This window comes from Ctenocephalides felis, unplaced genomic scaffold (genome assembly GCF_003426905.1).
Source record: "Ctenocephalides felis isolate EL2017-DRISC unplaced genomic scaffold, ASM342690v1 CF-g0.4_SCAFFOLD_03571, whole genome shotgun sequence".
In the NCBI taxonomy this organism is placed as follows: Eukaryota; Metazoa; Arthropoda; class Insecta; order Siphonaptera; family Pulicidae; genus Ctenocephalides; species Ctenocephalides felis.
The window spans coordinates 41,527,960-41,551,461 of NW_020539725.1; the positions used below are offsets into that span (position 1 = coordinate 41,527,960).

The 23,502-nt window shown below is 28.9% G+C and overlaps 1 protein-coding gene and 1 long non-coding RNA gene across 2 annotated transcripts in view; one reads left to right on the forward strand and one right to left on the reverse strand.

The window, feature by feature from the left end:
- Positions 1 to 23,502, forward strand: part of LOC113386063 (calmodulin-binding transcription activator 2-like) — a 303,558-nt gene that overhangs the window by 109,377 nt on the left and 170,679 nt on the right. The window lies entirely within an intron of this gene.
- Positions 16,972 to 17,280, reverse strand: LOC113385271. The gene is made up of 3 exons (XR_003367983.1): positions 17,261 to 17,280; positions 17,079 to 17,205; positions 16,972 to 17,009 (listed from the first exon to the last, which is right to left on the reverse strand). It is a non-coding gene; the product is annotated as an uncharacterized LOC113385271 (long non-coding RNA).

Genomic DNA, 23,502 nt, shown 5'->3' on the forward strand with positions numbered 1-23,502 from the left:
GCTGTTTTTTATCAAATTTCTAATTCTATTCAACTTTTATCTTCATTTAATTTTTTTTCTTCAATCTCAGCAAATTCTGACATTTTTCTTCTTGTTCCTTACACAATTCAACTTTTCGAATTCTGTATTTTTCATGTTTCTTAATTTTTATTCAATTTTCACTTAACAAATAAAATTTTTATTTAATTTCAAATTAACTACACCTATTTTTTTCGTAAATTCTAAGTCTATGACAGGATTCGATCTAAAGATCCCTGTCGAACACGCTACCTAGTGAGCTATGCTAGCCACAATCCTAAGTTTAAATTAAATGAAAACAGTTAATATAATTTAACCACAATAACTGCAAAATGGTCACATTATCACCAAAGCTCTAGGTTGTACTTAAAGCCTCATAATTTTTAAATTAAGTTGGAATCTATTTTCTTGAATTTCTATGGTTGAGTTCTGGGATATAAACCTGCATAAAAATAGTAACACTATAGTGTATGACAAGTACATTACAAAATTAATAAATTACAAAATCAAGATATATCAATCAAATCTATATCTAATTTGTTTAATAACCAAATCTTTTACTTGTTAGGAAGCTATAATCATTTCAACGGTGGTAACAAAGTTACTGATGCTGAATTGAATATTGACTTTCATAAGGCAAGAGAAACTTGTTAACTTTTAACTATTCATAAAAATGAATGTACTTTCGCAACTTATTCTTCGTACAAAAGAATCTTATTATGGTTTTTCTAACCATTCGCATAGGTTTCCGTCTATCTATAATACCTCCTTTTGCGACGAGAATACTCCGCTATCTCCTACATCGGCGTTGAGCATACACCATCACACTCGTACCCTACGGCTTTCTATACAAGACTGACTTTAATCTCAAAATTGAACCACAAAGAAAGTAAAAGATAAATGTTATGTGGCGAAACTAATTTTGTTAAGAATTTAATCGTTTCTTAAAGAAAATGAATTTTTAAAATTAGATATAAATAATTTGATGGAGTTTTACTTTGAGAGATCTCAAATATTTGTTACACGCGCACTGGAAGTACTGGAGTATTGAATAAATTTTTTATTTGATAGAAATTATTTCTTGACATGTATATGGTCCAAATAGTCTTGCCACATCAAAGTTAAAGTAAAAACTGTAGAGAACTTTTTTTCTTCTACGTCTGATTTCCAATTCTTACTTAATTTTGTTTTTCTTCTTACTTCTAATTTTTATTTATCTCTACAATTAAATTTTTATTTAATATCAAATTAACTATTTTTAACTTCCCGCAGAGAGTTTTTTTATATATCTTTACGTTTCAGAGGTTTCTGAATACTTTGGCATACCTTGAAAAAAAAATGGATGTATGTGTGTGTGTATGTGTGTATGTGTGTGTGCGTGTTCGGATACAAATTTTCATGGACGATTTCGGGAACTAACCACGGATGAAGCGATTTGAACAATTCAAAAAACATTCGATTCGTATTGATAGGGATAGCTGATTAGTTTTTGGCAAAGGCCGGTCTAGTCGTTCCAAAGATATGAGGCAAAAAGTACCAAAAACGGTAACTCAGTTTATAAGAGAGCGGAGCGTCTGATTTGAATAATTTAGAAAACATTTTACTTGTATTAACAAGATGAAGAACTGATAAAATTTTCACGAAGGCGGGTCTAGCGGTTTCGGAAATCTAGTGAAAAAAAGTAAAAAAATGCCACCTGGCGGTCAAAAATGATCATTAGACATATGCACATCAAATTAAGCACGCTTTGATATTTCGTCTCTATGCAGTTAAAGCAGTACGATTGCTTTGAAAAAAGTTTAGAATTTCCAAAATATTTCAAAATAAATTTTTCTTAATTTTTTTCAAAAATTTATAGTTTCTCAAAAATCTAGGAATTTCCAGCAATTTGCTTTAAGGCACGATGCCATGCGCCCCACTAGTTAAATTTTAGTTCTTACCTCTATTTCTATGCAATTTCTATTTTCATGCAACATTTTTTTTTTTTAAATTTTTAATCAACATTTCAATTTTTATGTAATTGCCAAGGATCGATCTAAAGATCGAAGGTCTGTGAATCGGGCACACTACTGACTGAGCTTTTTCCACCAATTTTGTATAGATATCACAATGTTTTATTAATGTTATCATAAAACTGCTAAATTATGGCATAAAGGCTAAATTATGGCTTCTAAACAGTGACATAGAGTTAAAATTAAAAAATTGCGCTCATATTGACTGCAGCTCATTTGTATCGTTGAGGCATATATTTGTAGGTTTGTAATAAATATAATAAATCGCAAAACAATCGAAAATGAAATTTTTTGCGTATATTCACGATTTGAATGTTTCTGAACATTTTGGCATACCTTAGAAAAAATTGATGTATGCGTGTGTATGTATTTGTTTTTGACAACTTTTTAATTTTTTTTTAAATCTGTTTTTGAATTGATTGATTGATTTATTTATTAATTTTTTTGCTTGTACTTGTAAATTAGATGATATTTATTAAATCTATTGATTTAAACACTATAACATACGGATTAAAATAATATTTTATATCAACGACAACTTTGATAATTCTTCTCTATTCCATCAATCACCTCAATATCTATTGGCAATGCTCATATTTGTTTTTATTTAAAATATAGATCTAAAATACTATTTTTATAGTAAGTAGTTCGACAATAAGAAAAACAATATAAATTTGGTTCTAACTATTCCTTGTAGATTTTTTTTTTATTTATTTTTTTATTTGAATTTTAACATAAATTTTATACATCCCAGACAGGCAGAAGTGCCTGGTATGGGAGATCAACATCTTAATATTGAATTGTCTTAAATAGAAAATCTTATTATTATATTTATATTCATCTTATTCTCCATCTCAGTGCGCACGTTGGCATAATATTTGACTCTATTTTCCACAATAGATATTTTGCGAAATCCATTTACTAAATACTCAGGCATAATGAATGAGGGCTATGATAGTGTTCATGGGCTTTCCTTGTTTTTGGGTCAAGGCATTGTTGTATTATATCATACTCAATTAGTATTTACTTAAAGTTCATTATAGTTCGGACTTCGAGCATTCTATTAGTTTAATGAATGTAAGAAATTTTCACTGAACTATATAATTGAGCTTAGAGAATTGAAAGTTTATTTAATTGGATTTCATTTGTAATAGTTGATAAGAGTAAATTGCTGGGGTGATTTGACTATTCAATCAAGCATTTTATCAGATAAGTGATATTTAATTTTTAAGCTGCAAAATCTTAGATAATATTTATTCAGGATATTTATAGACAATGCTATAACTCTAGAATCTAGAGTTATAGCATTGTCTAGAGTCTAGATAATATTATCTGTTTGGTCTGTGTATCGTGATATCAATTTCTTTTTAATATATAATATAAAACATACTACATGTTTGAATATTATTTTTTTAAATAAAGGCATTGCTAGCCTTTTATAAACTAAATGATTCAAGTAGTTGATAACTTTTTCATGTGTGTTGTAAGAGTTTATGCTGTTTATTTACAACTGGTATTATTTAATTGCGGATTTATTTTAAACACTTTTCAATTCAAGTTTATAAGCTGAGTTCTAGTGAAATTCAAAATCTTATAAATTTATCTTCACATTTACACAATGAACAAAAATATTAAAAATTCAATAAGGTAACTTCTTCAATGATTTATATTTTTATCTCAATTTTAATTAAGCTCACATTGGATAATTTCTGTATTAATATAGTGGGCAATTAATGTACTCAGTGCACTATAATTATAAGCACCCCTTGTTTGAATAGAGCACTATTTTCAACCCCATCTCATGGGTTAAGCTCTATTGTTGGCACGTTCTATTCTGCTTCGGCTAGTGTGCATATGTATTAGTAGGAGAGCTGATAGAAAAACACATTTAGATAATATTTTCAAAACTATAGAAGGGATTATATCATTTATCATTTTTATATTTTAAGTATGGTTTTTGATACAAGTAACACTTGTAAATATTAAATAATTTAGGCGATGCGTTTTGCATAGCTGTAATGGATATGTGGATCTAGTTCCAATACTGTGTAATTTTTTTTAGTATTAAAGGAAGATGAATACAACTGCGCCACTTTTTTTTGATCAGCAATTCATTATTAATCAAACTTTTAAATATAACAATAATAATATACATATCGTTTTGAAAAAGTTAACAAGTATTAAATTCAACTATGCGATTACTTTCGTATTATTGTAACATTCTTCTTCAAAATCAGTTAAAAATGTTAACTAATAAACAGTTAACTAATCAGTCAAAATATTAGAGTTACTATGTATCATTATACTGAGATGTGATCAAAATCATTAATTACTAATATAATAGTGATCCTCCTGCACATTTTTTGTGGAACCAGAAACAAAATGTTTCTTGGCTTTCACAAACCAGACAAAATCAATCATTAGATGATGATGCTGGTTGTGAAATTTTGTGTAAAACCCTTGTGCTGCTTTTCCCTTTTCTTTTCTTTTTAGTATTAAGTTCAATCGAAAAGGCAAAAAAGTCACAATCAAAACCTATAAAATTTGTCACAAATTGTCTACGCAAAAACTGGTGATTAACTACTAATGTTCAACTTACAACAAAGTAACAAACAAATTGTCCATCTGTATACAAGTAACAGTTATTATTGAAAGAAATTAATCAATTATACCTATTTTTAACTCTTTGAACTGCGGTCTACAGGTCATGTTGGTCGCTGACTGAATGCAATAATGTAAACTTGTTCGAACAAACATACTTCATTGTTCTTCTTTTTAATCTTGTCACAAAGTCAGTAGAAAAATTAAGTTGTAAATGTACAAGGTTTTAAGAAACATGTAACACACAGAGTAATTGTGTTAAGACTTAATAGTGGCCCTGTGCTTTTCTATTTACTAACTGCTACTTGATTTTTTTTTAACTTCCCGTAGGGCAAGTTATAGTAATCGCAAAAAATCGAAAATGAAATTTTTATATATCTTTACGTTTCAAAACTTTCTGAAAATTTTTGCGTACCTTGGAAAAAATGGATGTATGTGTGTGTATGTGTATGTGTGTATGCGAGTATGTGTGTGTGTGCGGATACAAATTTTCGTCGACGATTTCGGGAACACGGATGAAGCGATTTGAATAATTCAAAAAACAATCGATTCGTATTCATAAGGAGACGTGCTGATTAGAGCGTCCAATTTTATTAATTCTAAAAGCATTTTACTTGTATTGGCAAGATAAAAAACTGATTAAATTTTTGGAAAGGCAGGTCTAGCGGTTATGTACTCTCAATAAAAATAAGTTAAAAAAAATGCCTTTTGGCGGTCAAAAATTATCATTAGACATGTGCACATCAAATTATCAGATATTTCATAGAGATTTTCATAATATGTACACATTTTGTGTAATTAGTTTTGGGTTCCGTACAAAGATTTTTAATTACGGTACGGGAAGTTCCAGCAATTTGCCTTAAAGCACGATGCCATGCACCCACTAGTTTTTGATTTAGTTAGTTTTATATTAATTATCAGCCTCTGCACTATATGCTACTGAATAGTTATTCTCTGAACATGTATACGGGTCGGATCTAATTAAACCCTTTTGCTCTCTAACTTTCTAACTGCGTTCACGGAGCAGCCGGTGCGGCTCGTCTCTTGCCCTGGAATTTCCGAGGACAATACCACGTAAACATTCTATGCCAAAGATCATAACCGTTTTTGGAGACATTGACGAGGTAATCCGGAAGATAAATTTGCATGTTATTGACCGTGAATTTTGGGTCATAATCGGATGAAGGACCAAAGGCTATTTTGCGGGTTATTTGCTTAAGTAGTTGGGTTGTAAAAATGGGTTAATCGCTCGGTAATTTGTAAATGCACAACTCTAAATTAAATAAAAGGTATTAAATTGCTATTAACAAAACTATTTATATTATCTACCTTATGTAGATTCTGATTTTTTTTATCAATAAGTTTACAAATGCAACTGTTTTCTCGACAAATGCAACTGTTTTTCTTATTACATGCAGTTTTAAATTTGTATTCTCAGCATCGAGTTTGTACTAATATCAAGAAAGGACAAAATGGCATACGAGAAAACTTTCATGGAAAAAATCTCGACCATCCGTCACACGAAAAACTTTTGTAGAAGAGTTTCTAAAAGAAAGAAGTACGAAAGAATAAAATAAAAAATTAAATAGGAGAGACAAATGCACCCAAACTGTACTATGAGTATCATTCTGAAAACGTGAGGAGGAAAAAAGATGTGTCTGGGTTTAGGGCGGGTAAAGATAACTTTGGAATCACTTCTATTTATTTATAAATTGTTTAAAGAAATTTATACTAGTAAAGATTATTGAATCTTAAGCTTCTAAGAAATTTTATATTTCTAATATTATAAGAATACTCAGGGCCGGATTTAGAAATTTGGCGCCCCGGGGCACTGACAAAAATGCCGCCCCATCCCTGAAATTTTACGAACTATCGAACTTTTTTTTAAAGCAATCGCGCTGCTTCAGCTGCGTAGGGATAAAATATAGAAGCGCGTAAGCGCCGCAGTCTAACGGATAAACACTGTAACATTGTTTACGCATATAAATGTGAACAAAATTTATACTTATTATTATAATATCTTCAAAATATCTGATAACTTAATGTGCATAATTATGTCTTATGATCACTTTTGTCCGCCAAATGTTTCTTTTTCAATTTTTTTTATTGGATCATCGAAACCGCTAGACCTGCCCCCACAAATTTAAGCAGTTATTTATTTTGTAAATTTTTTTTTGAATGTTATTGGACGCTTTTTTTCTCAAAAACTGAATTATCATTTTTGGCATTTTGGCCCGTATATTCAAAACAGTTGGACCTGCCTTGGCCAATAACTAATCAGCACGTCTCCCTATCAATAGGAATTGAATCATTTAAATCGGTTGATCTGCGTTCTCGAAATCGACTTGAATAATTAAAAAATATTAGATTTGTATTGATGAGGAGGCGTGCTGATTAGCTTTTGGTACAGGCATTTACGAAAAATGATAATTGAGTTTCGATATTTCTTCTCTGAAACAGCTACTCAGCGCAATTGCTTTGCAAAAAGTTCATAATTTTCGAAAAATTTCATAATACAAAAAAAGTTTTTTAAAAGTCTTTTTTTTTCATTTTTCAAAAAATTTTAAAGCTCTTTATAAAATGTTATTTTCAGTACGGGATGTTTCAGTAATTTGTCTTAAGGCACAATTCTATGAGTGCACAAATTCGTCATTTTAAGAGGGCTCGAGAACTGAAAGAACATGTTTTTCTTAAACTTACAGCTTGTTTACGGATCTTTATATTAAACAAATTGCCAAATTAACCAACTTATTAACCAATTTGATAATTTACGTTTGGAGAGGGAGACAAGGCAAAATAATAAATTTTAGTTATCGGTTATTTCAACCCAAATTTTGCATTGCAATCGTATTATGTTTTGTTAATTTTATTTCCTGAAATAAAAAATGTCGTTAAAAAAAGTTGATTATATTGTATAGAATTTTTTTCTCACTATCCAAATTTTGCCGCCCCCCCAAAATTTGCCGCCCTGGGCAGTAGCCTCGATTGCCCCTACTGTAAATCCAGCACTGAGAATACTATAAACTTGCACAAAAACTCGGTTTTATGTGAAATAATTTCAGGTAAAATGAGCAATCAATCGTGGCAATATTAACATACAATTGAATTTTCACTCAATCACCGATATCTCAAAAACCAGTAAAGTTAAGAATTTTTTTTAACAATATTTGAAAGTAGAGAGAAAAAGATGTATAAGCAACTATCACCTTCATTTTTTTTATCTGAAGATAATTAGCAATGTTTGAAAATCTATAACAAAAGCATTTTCTTTCGTTGTTAGTTTTCTGGTTGTGAGTACTGTTGTTTAGTTTACGAAACCGTAATATTATTGTTAAGTATACAGTATTTATTTTTTAAGTAGTATTGTTAATTTTAAGTTAGATTCAACTGTTTTTTTCGATGTGACCTATATAAAAGCTTAAACCTCGATTGCTGATGAATATTCTTACGAAATACCACATCAAGGTTATTTACAGTGTTATCTCTATAAATGATATTTTGCATTGTGTGAGTAATATAGCTGTTATTTCTAAAAATTCCTTCAAAATTAAATATGATATATTAAACCTGTTTCCTCCCTTACCGTTTCATTTTACCTAATCTATGGGGGAAAAAGGACCAGGTGACAATTTTTTGAAAAAAAAAACAGCAAGAAAAAAACACATTTTCAAAATGATGATTCAGTTCTAAGAGCAATACTAAATTACATATATGAGATATACATCTACTTATGTTATTATTTATATGTTAACGAATTTCTTGATGAAAGAATCTATATACAAACAGTTATGCTGAATACTTCCAATACGATCACAATTGTAAAGAATGTCACAAAGTTTATGATAACAAGTATAATTAAAAAAAATTGAAAATTTTGGAAGATTTTACGTACATACTAAAAAAATTTACTAAGTGTTCTGCAATATGATTTTAAACAACAAACAACTTAAAAAAAAACAGAATGATGTATCATATGACTACAGAATAACTAACATTGTGATATTGTATTAATGATCTTATTACAAGTTATTTAATACAAAGTCGAAACAGCCATAACAATAATTGCCAGCCCTTAGGCATCCGGAATCGGTAGCGCCCCAGGGAGCTCTGGGGGGCCACCAAGCGTCGTATCATATGCAACCGAAGATCTCCTCCGAACAAAAGTTGGAACGTAGCCATCGTCCATTAGCACTGGGACAGGATTTATAATTCAAGAAAGCGAACGCTCTTCTTGACAAAATATTCGAATAAAAAAATTCAGAAATAAAGGACGAAGCGTAATGCGTAGAACGCGACTGAGCTGAAATTTGCCACAGAGCCTTATGAATATTTCAGATGGCATAAAACAATATTATGAGGAAATCGAGATAATTCAAACTTTTACGAGAGACTGGATTAAAAATTGAAAAGGCGAACGTTTCATTAAAGAACGAGCTACCAGGATTTTGAATATTATCTTTAGGATGAGGGATTTATAAGGTATAATCAAAACTAGAATAAAACAATTAAGGCGATGTTTTAAAAGACAGTATAAGATTATTATTAAATTTTATTATCTTTGCATTTATATATGATATTAAAGAATTTTTTATATTAGACATATTTGAAGTCTACTCATACAACTATTATTATTATACAATATATCGCTAGTCAAAAATGTTAAGGGGGTATTATAGTGTAGAAATTCACAAAAATCGATTTTTTTTTTATTTCATACTTTCAAAGTTTTACTATCTGAGAATACGGGTACGAGGAGGTTTTTGAAAATTTGAATTATTTTCGAAGATATAGGCATTTTACTGACTCGGTCTCCATACTGGTTTGGCTTTCACGCAAAATTTTAAATGCGTTTTTCTCAGAACAGACTTTTTCGGTACTGTTGACACAATTTCTCGAGTTTTAATCGACCGATTCACTTGGAATGTTGTTTGTTTATAGACCTATCTCTAGCTCGAACTAGGATAATCCCCAAATTCCAATTTTTACTATTTTTAAAAAAATTCGAGTAACTCAAAAAACAGCAAACAAAATACATTTTTTTCAAACAGTTGCCAAATCGCTGGTTTGGGCGATTGCGACATCATTGTAGTTTAATAATCTTCTTATTTTCATGTCAAGACTGAGGTGCCAATTTTTTGAAACAACCTACTTCATCAGCTGCCCGTTTATACAATTTTCAACTTTTTTATTTTTTAATTTTTGTTTTGTATTTTAATAATATTAATAAACAAGTGGTAAAAAATGGATAGTAAAAACATTCATTGCTTTCTTTTACGACACTTTAAAAATAACCTAAAATTCATCGCTCTACACTAAAATATCCTCTTAAGAAGTCACTTTTTCTACGTAATTAGATTAATCTTGAATCCTAAAAATTATTATGAAATAATATTTTATAAATGAAAACCATTTTATGAACTAACAAAAATGATTATAATCCCCTTCATCAATTTCATTACTTTCTAGAATTTTAATAGAAAGAGGAGCTGTAACAGAATGAACAGTTACTTATTTAGATACTTGTCTTGCCTATAATTTAGATTGTATTTATCTCAAAGGTATATAGCAACTATGAATAATAAAATACAAACTACAGTTCTTAAACGTCACATCTTCAGATGTGTGGCTTGTTTTTCCTTCGCGTTACTGTGTAAATGACTTTACAAACTTAGAATGACTACCACTGGTTAGTAGTAGCAGAAGGAAATAGATGGAAATAAAAAAAAAACTGTAAATGCTTTTGAAATTCAGACATTCTCATCAAATTTCTAGATTTCTATTACCACTTACGACATAATAAATCAACATGGCTATCGATATCAATATACCCAGGTCAAGACAATCTCGACCAATCGTTTTGCATCAATTTGTTTCGAATGATGACATCGATGGCCAATGACGAATCAGCAGTGGTGGCATAACGCATTTCCGTTGCATATTCACCGACATACTCTCTAGTCGCGCTCAAGGAGGTTTTACATCAAGAAATTGAATAAGTAAACATTTTTAACTTCCCGTAGGGGAAGTTATAGTAATCGCAAAAAAATTGAAAATGAAATTTTTTATATATCTTTACGTTTCAAAGGTTTCTTAATATTTTGGCATACCTTAAAAAAAATGGATGTGTGTGTGTGTGTGTGCGTGTGTGCGGATACAAATTTTTGTCGACGATTTTGGAACACCGATCAACCGATTTGAATAATTCAAAAAACATTCTAATGGTATTGATAAGGAGACGAGCTGATTAGTTTTTGGCGAAGGCAAGTCTAGTCGTTCCAAAGATACGGGGCAACAAGTGCCAAAAACGGTAACTCCGTTTTTAAGAGAACGGAGCGTCCGATTTTAATAATTCAAAAAACATTTTACTTGTATTGACAAGATCAACAACTAATTAAATTTTTGGGAAGGTAGCAATAAAAATAAGTTAAATGTCATTTGGCGGTCAAAAATGTTTATTGGACATATGCATATCAAATTATCAGATATTTTATAGAGATTTTAATTTGTGTATACATTTTGTGTAATTTTTTTTGGGTTTCGTACGAAAATTTTCAATTACCCCACTAGTTGACTTTTGAATCATAAATTTGTATATACATATATTTACCTGTAATATATAAGAATACCTTTAGATAAATTCACACGTATTCAGTTTGTTTTATATTGGAAACATGACTAGTTTGCGATCGGATTTAGAATAGTGCAGTTCACCCGGCAAGGCAAGTGAATGGGTGAATGGGTGAATATCAAAAGAAGAGACGGCTCCGCGTTCGAAACGGATATTGCCGCGGTTAGAACGTTAAGTAATTGGAAACTCGGCATTCCGTAATATGCATATGAATGAATTGCTTCCTAAATTTGATAAATGTATCTTTGTATGCAAATGTGTTTACGATTTCTGCACTTTGACCTGGCGGCAATTTAGATGAAAAGCAATTTGCCATATTTATATGAATTTATATGAATTAATACCATATTTCTTTTTTCAAAGGCTATAATAATTCAGTTTATCTATATATAGTTAACCTTTTCAAATAGTACCCAGAAATGGTTTTGCTTCTTCATTTCTTGCGTTTCAAGCCTATAGTTGTTTGTAGAAATAATCGCAAAAACTGATCAAGGTCATGCTTCATAGAGTTTCATCGAATGGCTTTAAAAGGTTTGAAACCGATGCAAGCGTTTTTGAGAAAAAGTCGTCGAAAGGTAAAACTTTTGGATAACCCCCCCCACCCCACCCCTCACACATACATACCAGCATATATACTTACATTTTTTTCGGTTTTTGTGCAAAATAGTTCAGAATGACTTGAGACGTTATGAAACACAAATTACTAACTTGGATTTTCTAATAAAATCATAAATTTTCTAATAAAAACTTAAATTCCTCTTACAAGAAGATAATAAAGTTAGGTAATTAGAATCGATGTCAATTATATTTCAAGCCCTCATTGATCTCATTTCAGTGCAACACATATACATAATTTGAATTAAAAACAATTAATGTATATGACTAACATGATTATAAAATGAAAAATATAAAACGCAACTTTGTGAATATCTGAATTAAAATATGACACGTGAATTCAATGTTGGTTGATAAAAAATATTTAAAAAAAAAGATTTATTTTTGAAGTTTGTAAATTACATAACTAAAATTATGATAATATATATTATCACTGTTTCTAAATTACACAATTGCGAAAATTGGGTATCACATTACTTCATAAAAACTATAATGCTACGTTTAAAATTTATAATGTTTTCAACGATTTAAGATTATTTCTAAGACTGAGACTTGCTCAAACTAAGAGACTTATAGTGGTTTATTTGGAAATAATTATTAGTTTTAACTTAATTAATAGACTTAAGTCTTTCAACTATGAGAACAGCATTTATACTTGTTTATCTATGGGACAGCATTTATCTACATATATATAAAAATAAGTTGGGTTTTCCTTCCTGACGATATAACTCCAGAACGCACGAACCGATTTCGACAATTTTGCATTCGTTAGAAAGGTCTCGAGCCTTAATGAAAATTACTGGAACTCTACGCACCGTAATTGAAAATTCGAGCAATGACATTAGTAAGAATTATGCTTGGTTAAGTCAACGAGCAATTCTTGCCACAAAGAATAATGATGTACACGCACTGAATTTCACCATTCAATCAAAAATTGCTGGCGATTTGGTGACATACCAATAATTCCGACTGGTCTTCCGTTTGTCTTCAAACGATTGCAATTTCCAGTTCGCCTTGCATTTGCAATGACAATTAACAAGTTGCAAGGCCAATCGCTTAGTGTTTGCGGAATAAATTTCAAATAGATTATTTAGAAAATCATTGTTTTTCACATGGGCAGTTGTACGCTGCCTGTTCACGAGTTGGAAAACCATCCGATTTGTTTGTGTTAACGTCAGACCAAAAAACAAAAAATGTGGTTTACCAAAGAGCACTTCAATGAAACGGATAATTTGCAGATTCACTTTCATTTACTTAGAGAAGTTCAACTAAAAAATACTTTATTTTTTGTAATCGAAATAAATTCATTACTGTTGTGCAATAAAATCAAATTTTTCCTTTTCAAATATAAAACAAACAAAAAATTTCTTGATCTTTCTCACGAAACTATCTGGTGGCGAAAGGGAGTTCGTCGGGTTAGTCTATTTATAATTGTTTATTTATGGAGAACAAAAAATTAAATGTGTGCCTGATCCAGTATTTGAAATTTAAATTATCAAGTTGTATAACTAATGTAGTATCATCTGTTTGTACTAAAATTATCCATGGCGACCTCAACATTAGCAGTATTAACAATCAATCAGAAATTTAACCTGATGTTTCACTTGATTGACAATTTATATAATGAAAAAAGCTTGGTGGTTAATTGCTAGGTGAACAGTTTTTACCATTGTTGAGCTATTTTTAAATTAATCTATCTTGTAAATTTTTGTCAATGACTTCAAATATGTCTATAATTCTTTATTATTGAAAAAATTCATATGATAAAATTACAATAAAACTACAAAAGTATGTTGTATCCTTTATCGTTTGTTCGAGAACAAGTAAAAGTATGTGAAATACAATATATTCAAAGCACTTATGGCTTTGTATCTAGACGTGGCCCCATCATAGGAATATATCTGCCACCTTGTTCTGAACTGCTCGGCTACACGACAGCTCCCTATAAAACTTTAAATGTATTTTCGCAACGGCATCATTTATCAAACGTTCCTCCTGAAAGAATGGCGAAGCTGAATAAATGTTTCTTACCGTTACAGATCTAAATGATTGATTCATTTATCCTTGATTTTAGATCTTGACACATTGTTATGACAAAAGTTTATTCAGATGTTCGAATTATGCACATTATTGCATTATGATGATTCAAATTTATGTTTAGAGTTCAACTAGTGGCGTTATATGAATAGCTCATAATCCAGATATAAAATAAGTTGACAATTGGCATATTGCTCAGGCTGTCAGATAGAAAATCTAAACTAGAAACCGCACAAATATCTAAAAAACGATGTCAGATAACAGGGTATTTCTCACACAGCTTCATAACATACTGAATACACAGCAAATACATGACATTTTGACAGCATTCAGTATGATTCAGTAACATAATGCATGGAAGTTGGAGCGTAATATGGCCTTGCCATAACTTTTTTCTGTTATGCGAAAGAATCAGTTTCTAAATAGGAATGATAAGACAATTGCTTGGTTTGCCATCTGTAGAACGGACTAGTATTAAATTAAATCAGCCTAACAGCTTATAGACTCCTATGTTCTGATTGTTTTTAATAATAATTTAAGTTAAATGTTGATGAAAATAATAAAAAAAATCGTATTTATGCATGCATATAGTACAGTATAAGTACAGTGTAATGAATTACCATAAATATTTGTCACTTCTACCATTATTTATATAAACATACGGTTTATACCTTGCATTTTGTTGATGATATGGTATACTTCTATGGAGTTTACCGAGATGTATAAAATCTAGTTTATTTGCCTGAAATAAAATTAAATGTTGGATTATAAATTACTCAATTAGTGGTAATAAGTTTTTGTTAGAATTTTTGTGTTATTTTTTAAAAAACTATTTAGAAATTTGTTGATTATTTTGCTCCGTTGGTTGAATCCATCAAGAGCTCAACTCTCCATGCTCTTTCCAATATTATATTATACAGTTACGAATATTTATTCAAATATTTCGAGATATTTCTGTAAATTTGCACAAACAAGAAGTTCAACCCCGTTTTTTCAACGTATAACTTACTCATTCGTTTACTCGTATTCTGGTGGAACAGAAATATATGGTTTAAAAATTATCGGCAGATCAAGAGCATTACCCACGAAGAAAACTCATTTTTTGGCAACGATTCCTCTGTGAAAGCTCAACAAATCATAATTCTTATTGTACATTTTTAATATTAGCTTGTAATACATCTCCGGAACAACTCGGACTTCCCCCATGTAGAAATTAATATGGTCTGAATCTACAAGCAATATAAAATCTACATTGGTCAAATTTGAAACCAATATCGGCTGGTCATAAAAATTGAACATTTTTAATATTGAGGCCATATAGGTAAACCAACATTGGTCTATATTAGTCTATATTTGGAAATTTGGAACCAATGTTGCCTACAAATTGTTGAATGTTGGTAAGGTAATATACAATTAGACAGAGAGCTGGTGAACATTTTGAATTATTAATTATTGAATTATTAAATTATTCTGAAACTTATAACTGATGTTGAAATATTACACAAATATTTGAAGATTTGAAGTTGAAATAATATAACGCATAAATCAATGTCATTTATTTAACAATAAAACACCTGAAATTTATTTATTTATTTATTTATTTATTTCTGAAATGAACATATACGTAAATTTATTAAGAATGTTTTTGTGGAAATTCATTTATTAAATATAAACAATGATACAAATATATAACTGCATTAAAAATATGATTATTTATAAAACACAAAAGTGTCATAAATATTGATTATTTTTTTAATAGATATTTATTAATACATATCAAGTAAACTTTTTTTATAACAATAACAAAAGCAAATAAACTTTCCTATTTATAACATCATCACTCGATAAAACATTTCACAGCATCTGAACATATTTTATTTGTTGTTAATATATTTATTATCCATTATGAAATATTTATTTCATCGTCTAGAACAGTCATTGGAAAACCTACCTTACATTTGATATATATCAAGTAAATTATAATCGAATAATTATTCGATTATAATTTACGTGATATATATCAAATGTAAGGTAGGTAAAGTAATAAAAGTAATAAATGCAAATTAACTTAACTATTTATAACATCATCACTCGATAAAACATTTCACAGCATCTGAACATATTTTATTTGTTGTTAATATATTTATTATCCATTATGAAATATTTATTTCATCGTCTAGAACAGTCATTGGAAAACCTACCTTACATTTGATATATATCAAGTAAATTATAATCGAATAATTATTCGATTATAATTTACGTGATATATATCAAATGTAAGGTAGGTAAAGTAATAAAAGTAATAAATGCAAATTAACTTAACTATTTATAACATCATCACTCGATAAAACATTTCACAGCATCTGAACATATTTTATTTGTTGTTAATATATTTATTATCCATTATGAAATATTTATTTCATCGTCTAGAACAGTCATTGGAAAACCTACCTTACATTTGATATATATCAAGTAAATTATAATCGAATAATTATTCGATTATAATTTACGTGATATATATCAAATGTAAGGTAGGTAAAGTAATAAAAGTAATAAATGCAAATTAACTTAACTATTTATAACATCATCACTCGATAAAACATTTCACAGCATCTGAACATATTTTAATTGTTGTTAATATATTTATTATCCATTATGAAATATTTATTTCATCGTCTAGAACAGTGACTGGGAAACTTTTTCAATCATAACCCCAAAATATTTTTGTCCAAGTTTGTATTGTCATCTGAAACCTCGTATTCCTTGTTAATAAATTTATAATATATCATTATATATTATCAATATGAATAATTTATGAAAGCGTTAAAATGAGATTGTAAAATGCACTCGACTCTACTTTTACCTTAAAAAATAATGACTTCATATCATAGTCTAAAATCTTGCTATGCAAATGTACAGATTTATTGACATTCCACATTGCATTTATTATAATCAAACATTATGACTATTCTGTCAAAATTTATATCTTTCCTTTCTATAACTTATTTAGTTACAAACTTTTGATGAAAAACTTTTCGATAACATTTTACTACTAAGCAAACCAGTTTCTCTATTTTCTGCGCTTACAACAATATTACCTGAAAATAAATAAGAATATGTTTTAAATGCAGAGACATATAATTATATTATAACAAGTATTGTCTTACCTTTTATAAATATGAAAGTGCAGTATGTCTTCACTCAAAAAGATTAGGTTATGTTATATTTTATTATGTTATATTTTATTATATTTCACGTAATATGTACAACTGATTTCTCAATGTGTTTAAACTCCTGATCAATATAAAAATCCTTAGTGAGAAAAATAAAATTATCTTGCATTTCTTACCATTTTTATTGAAAACTTGCAAATTTTGACATTTCGAATAGCTAGTTTCCGATTATTTATTAGAGATACTAATAATAATGTAGTTAGCAGTAATTATTCTAAAAATAAATAGCTATTAGTTACAATGCATAAACGCATAATTAAGTATTATACTCACCAATAATAAAAAGAATTCGTCTATTAAAACTAAGGTTATGTTAGATATACATAACTTATTACTTAATCTATCCATCCCAAATCAAATCAGATGACGTAAAATTAGGTTGAACTTTCAAACCTTTGTATTTTAATCCAAAGTAACAACAAAGAAATGAAATATTGTATATTTTTCAGAGACAATGCTTACTTAACCAAACTTGTTTGTGGTATATATTTCGCACCAATGCACATTACACACATTAGAAAACAATGTACACTATAACACTATTACACATTACACATAACTGAAAATATTATTCGATTATTTCCAGCAAAACTAGTATCTTAAAACATACTATAATTAACAATTTTGCATTAAAGGCTAAGGACGCCGTGAGTGACGCGCGGCGCTTCTTGTGGCATGCGTCATGCATAGTTCATAGAAACATCTAGAACCTTATACCTGCTGTTCAGGATAGTGAGTTACTACAACAAGATTGTATATCTTGGTGGTGTAATGGCTAGCGTCGCAGCCTTTGGATTTTGATTTTGGGGTTCAAATCCCAGTCCATTTATTATTATTTTTTTATTTTATAATTGTATGAGTAAATAAAATTAAAGTTTTCAGTTAGTTTTATATATATCGGACAGTATTTAAAATAAATTACCCTGTAACATTTATAACTTTTTTATAATGAAAGGAAAACTGAATTTTTATACTATTCTCAACATTTGAGGTTTTCATAAAGAAACCGTATAAAGTATTATACATCATTAGAATCGTCTCAAAATTCTTAGTTTTTCTTCCACATATCACAACTTAGTATTTCAAACGGTTTGGCCTATGGGCGAGTTGCAGTGCTAAAATTCAAGAAAAATTGAAAAATCTGAAAATAATTATACGAACACACATATTGAATTATATATCATTTTATTCGTAATTTTATTCCGCATCTTTCGTCCGAATAAACTTTTTACGTATCTTTTACCTTTTAATTTGTAAGGGTGAATAATTACATGGTTAAATATTTACAGCCATATATATCTGGCGTATGTTGTTTTCGTTCTGTTGAGTCGATAGCTAAGCGCTAGCGTTGCCGACTCTTAACGTCGTAGTCTCGGGTTCGATCCCAGATAAGATTTTTGTTTTTCATTTTAAATATAATAACAATAATTATGATTGAGGAATTTGAGGAAACAATATTTATTATTAATTAACATGCAAACAATATTTAATAGTCAATTATAAAAAATGTTGCATCAATATTCATTTTTTATTTTGAGGACAATATTTATTAGCTTATGATAAAAAATATTGCATAAATATTTATTTTTCAATTTGATGACAATATTTTGTACCCGATGATAAAAAATGTTGCATCAATAATTTCATTTCAATTTGTGGACAATATTTATCAGTCGATGATAAAAAATGTTGCATCAATATTTTTATTTCAATTTGTGAACTATATTTATCAGCCGATGATAAAAAATATTGCATCAATATTTATATTTCACTTTGGGAACAATATTTTGTAGCCGATGATAAAAAAATATTGCATCAATATTTATATTTTAGTTTGAGGACAATATTTATCAGCCCATAATAAAAAAATATTGCATCAATATTTCTATTTTATTTTGAGGACAATATTTATCAGCCGATAATAAAAAATATTGCATCAATATTTCTATTTTAGTTTGAGGACAATATTTATCAGCCCATAATAAAAAAATATTGCATCAATATTTCTATTTTATTTTGAGGACAATATTTATCAGCCGATAATAAAAAATATTGCATCAATATTTCTATTTTAGTTTGAGGACAATATTTATCAGTCGATGATAAAAAAATATTGCATCAATATTTATTCTTCTATTTGGGGACAATATTTATTAGCCGATGATAAAAAATATTGCATCAATATTTCTATTTTAGTTTGAGACCAATATTGGACAAGGCCATTTATAGAGATTATTGCCTCAATATCGGCTGACGTTGGCCTGATCGATTAGTTGACATCATCACAGAACCGACGTTCGCCGATATTTTTGCAATATAGGCAATCACGGCCACAGAAAACCGATATTGGTAATATATTGTACCGATATTAATTTCTACATGGGCCGTATTCAAGGAACGTACAAAAGGCGGAGAAAATTCTTTTGTGATATTAATTCCGGCATTTCATATGTTATTAAATTAAACCACAGCGTTGTATAGAGTTTTCGTATTTGTTCGGAAGAATTTTAGAGCACGCCATAAATAATCGAATGATAGAACTCGGCGAGTTCAGCAAAATTAATTTAGAGCCAGTTATGTGATATTCTTTAATATCTACGGAATTTATTTGCACTTTTTGTGACCTCTTGTTGTCAGTTCAATGTGGTGAAGAGTATCGATTTTAATTTTCATAAATTCACAGTTCTACAAAAAGTGCCACGCACCACTAGTTTACTGATTTTTAGTTATTTATCTTATATTTATTCTTTTGTATATTATTTCTTTTTCATGTGTTCTGCTAATTATGCACATAAAGACTCAAAACGTCTGCGAGATTTATTAAATTTTTATTAAACCGAACCGTTTCATTTTTTTTTTTAAATAAAATTTGATGAATTAAATAAGAACTTTCTACTAAACCAAAATTTCAATTCCTTATAAATATATAAATGTTACTCAAAATAATAGCTACGGTTTATATTAGTTATTTTGAGTTATGCTATGAAATTCATCATTTTATTGTTTATATTCATGTAGCATAGAAACGACAAAAAGTATATGAAATCAATTATGCATGGCAAATCAGTTATTGAATTTGAGAGATTGCTTTTTTGCTCATAAATGGTACATAAAAACAATTTTGCGTTATAATTTTTCAAGTCAATAGAAAATTGTGACACTGAAAAAAATAGTTTGAAAATGCAATCTTCAATTCATCCATGGCATTGCCTGATATTTAGCATTTTATTATTAAATTTGGGTAAGGAACATCTAGCATAAAGTATTAAAATAAATAATAATTAGAATAAAGTTTAAAAATTGATATTGAATATTGATTTTTATTTCACAATATCGATAGTTTATATATCTAATTATAAACAAAACTTTTTGGTTATATATATATATATATATATATATATATATATATATATATATATATATATATATATATATATATATATATATATATATAATAACGATTCATTACAATTATCGTTTTTTTATTAGGTCATATATTTTGAGCTCTGATTATTTTACATTTTTAATATTGGATATTAGTATTCACTTTTTGTTATATAAATTCATCCATAAGATTATTTTAATTAATAAAATTTCCAATAATTTTTGAATAAAAGAGAAAAAATTTTATCTAAGTTTTAAAATTTGACAATCTATTCAAGTTTTTTGTATATGTGTGGAAAAACTAATTTAGAGTTTATTTTTACCATTTTAATAAAATGTGATGGATATATTATTTATGGGCCGATTCTCCCATGACTATGTTATCCATGTCACAAACCTCCCATGGTAACGTAACATGTTTCAAAAAAGAGTATGTTGAATATTATGCAATCTCGAAAGATCTATTTTTTTATAAATCATTTTTTTAAATATTGGTAGTAATGGAAGCGACTAAAAACTAACCTCCAAATTGTACAAATGACAAAATAACATTAGTTTGACTTCACGCATATTTTATTTGTAAGTGCATTGCTTCAGTATCTATTATTTTGAACTCCTTAATGTAATCTGCCTGGTGCCATGTAACACAAATGTTACTGACAATAGCTAAAACGCACTTCGAGTAATATTATGAACCAAATAAGTAATACTTGGCCGTAAGATATCTAACCGATAATGAGAATAAAATTATTTTTGATAATAACTAATCACCAAATTTCATCATAAAGTTAGAGCTGTTGAAGACTATTACTGGGACTATGAAGAAGTGCAGTGTACAAAGAAAAATGAGGTTTTCGATTGTGGGTATGATTGCCCTGAAACCTGCTCCAATTATAAACATTTGATCTGCAATTATGCATGCATAAGGGGTTGCGTGTGTGCCCGCGGATTTGTTAGAGACGAGAACTGGGAATGTATTCCAATACATCTATGTCCACCTTCTTGATTTTTTTTTGAATTTTAAGTAATTATAAATAATATCTTAATGTGTATAATCATTTCTCAGATATTGAATTTTTTATTTGAATAAAAATAAAAAATTAACTGAATTATAAAAAATGTGTATTTTTATAACCATTCATACAATCCATTCTCAACTTAAATAACATACATTAATTTTTTTAACTTCCCGTAGGGTAAGTTATAGTAATCGCAAAAAAATCGAAAATGAAAATTTTTATATATCTTTACGTTTCAGAGGTTTCTGAACATTTTGGCATACCTTAGAAAAAATGGATGTATGTGTGTGTGTGTGTGTGTGTGTGTGTATGTGTGTGTGTGTGTGTGTGTGTATGTATGTATGTGTGTGTATGTATGTGCGGATACAAATTTTCGTCGACGATTTCGGGAACACGGATCAACCGATTTGAATAATTCAAAAAACATTCGATCCGTATTGATAAGGAGACGTGCTGATTAGTTTTTGGCAAAGGCAGGTCAAGCCGTTCCGAAGATACGGGGCAAAAAGTTCCGAAAACGGTAACTCAGTTTTTAAGAGAACGGAGCGTCCGATTTGAATAATTCAAAAAACATTTTATTTGTATTGACAAGATGAAGAATCGATACAACTTTCATGAAGGTAGGTCCAGCGGTTTCGGAGATATAGAGAAAAAAGTAAAAAAATGAGCCATTTGGCGGTCAAAAATGATCATTAGACATATGCACATCAAATTATCAGATATTTTATAGAGATTTTAACAATAAGTATACATTTTGTTAACATTCCTATGGGTTCCGTACCAATGCTTATGCGTTAGACAGCGACGCGGCGCTTACGCGCTTTATATTTTGTCCCTATGTAGTTAAAACAGTACGATTGCTTTGAAAAAAAAGTTCAGATCTTCCACAATATGTCAAAATAAAGAAAAAAAAAATTTTTTTCAAAAAAAGAATTTTTTTTTTAAAAAAAAAAATTTTTTTTTTAAAAAAAAAAATTTTTTTTAAAAAATTTTTTTTTTCAAAAAAAACTAATTTTTTGTCCAATTTATAGTTTCTCAAAAATCTTATTTTTTCAAAGTAATTTTTTTTCAAAAATGTTAATCGTTTTTAAAAAAAAATAAAAAATTTTGGTACGGGAAGTTCCAGCAATTTGCCTTAAGGCACGATGCCCTAATTGCCTTAAGACAGAATTCCACTTACAGCTAGTTAAATCTTTATTTTACGAACTTTCTGTAGGGTAAGTTATAGTATTGGACCCAAAACCGAGAATGAAAATTTTTGCTTATGTTTACTTTTAAGAGGTTTCTGAATATTTTGGCATGCCTCAGAAAAAATGGATGTCTGTATGTCTGCAATTTTTTGTCTACGTTTTCCGGCGCACGGATCAACCGATTTGAATGGTTGAGAATACATTCGATTCCTATTGATAGAGAGAAGAGGTCCAATCATTTCGAAGATACATAGCTAAATGTACAAAAATTGGCAGTTTAAAGAGAACTAAGCACCCGATTTGAAAGATTCAAAAAAACTTTCTACTTGTAATCTAAATATTTTTTTTATATCGAAAATAATTCAGATTTTAATTTTAATTCTGGCTAAAGTCGTAAAGCTTACTTATATACTTCAAATAAATAAATTTAACTTTGTAATTCAGTTTATATAATTCATATTAATATTAGACAATATTTTACAGTATTTATATTGATTTATTTGAAAACATTTGATATTCCTCGAACATTGCGTAACGGTACGGGATGCTCCAGCAATTTGCCTTAAGGCACGATGTCATGCACCTCTAGTTTTATTCTGTACAGTAATCAGAACTTAAGAGTCTGATTAGACTTAATACTAGTTGGTTCTACAGATGGCAACCCAAACAGCTGTCCCATCTCTGTGTGATGAGTTATAGTACAATTTCTATAGTAGGACACATATCAATCGATGCAGTAATTTAGGATGTAGTTTATTTTTATTT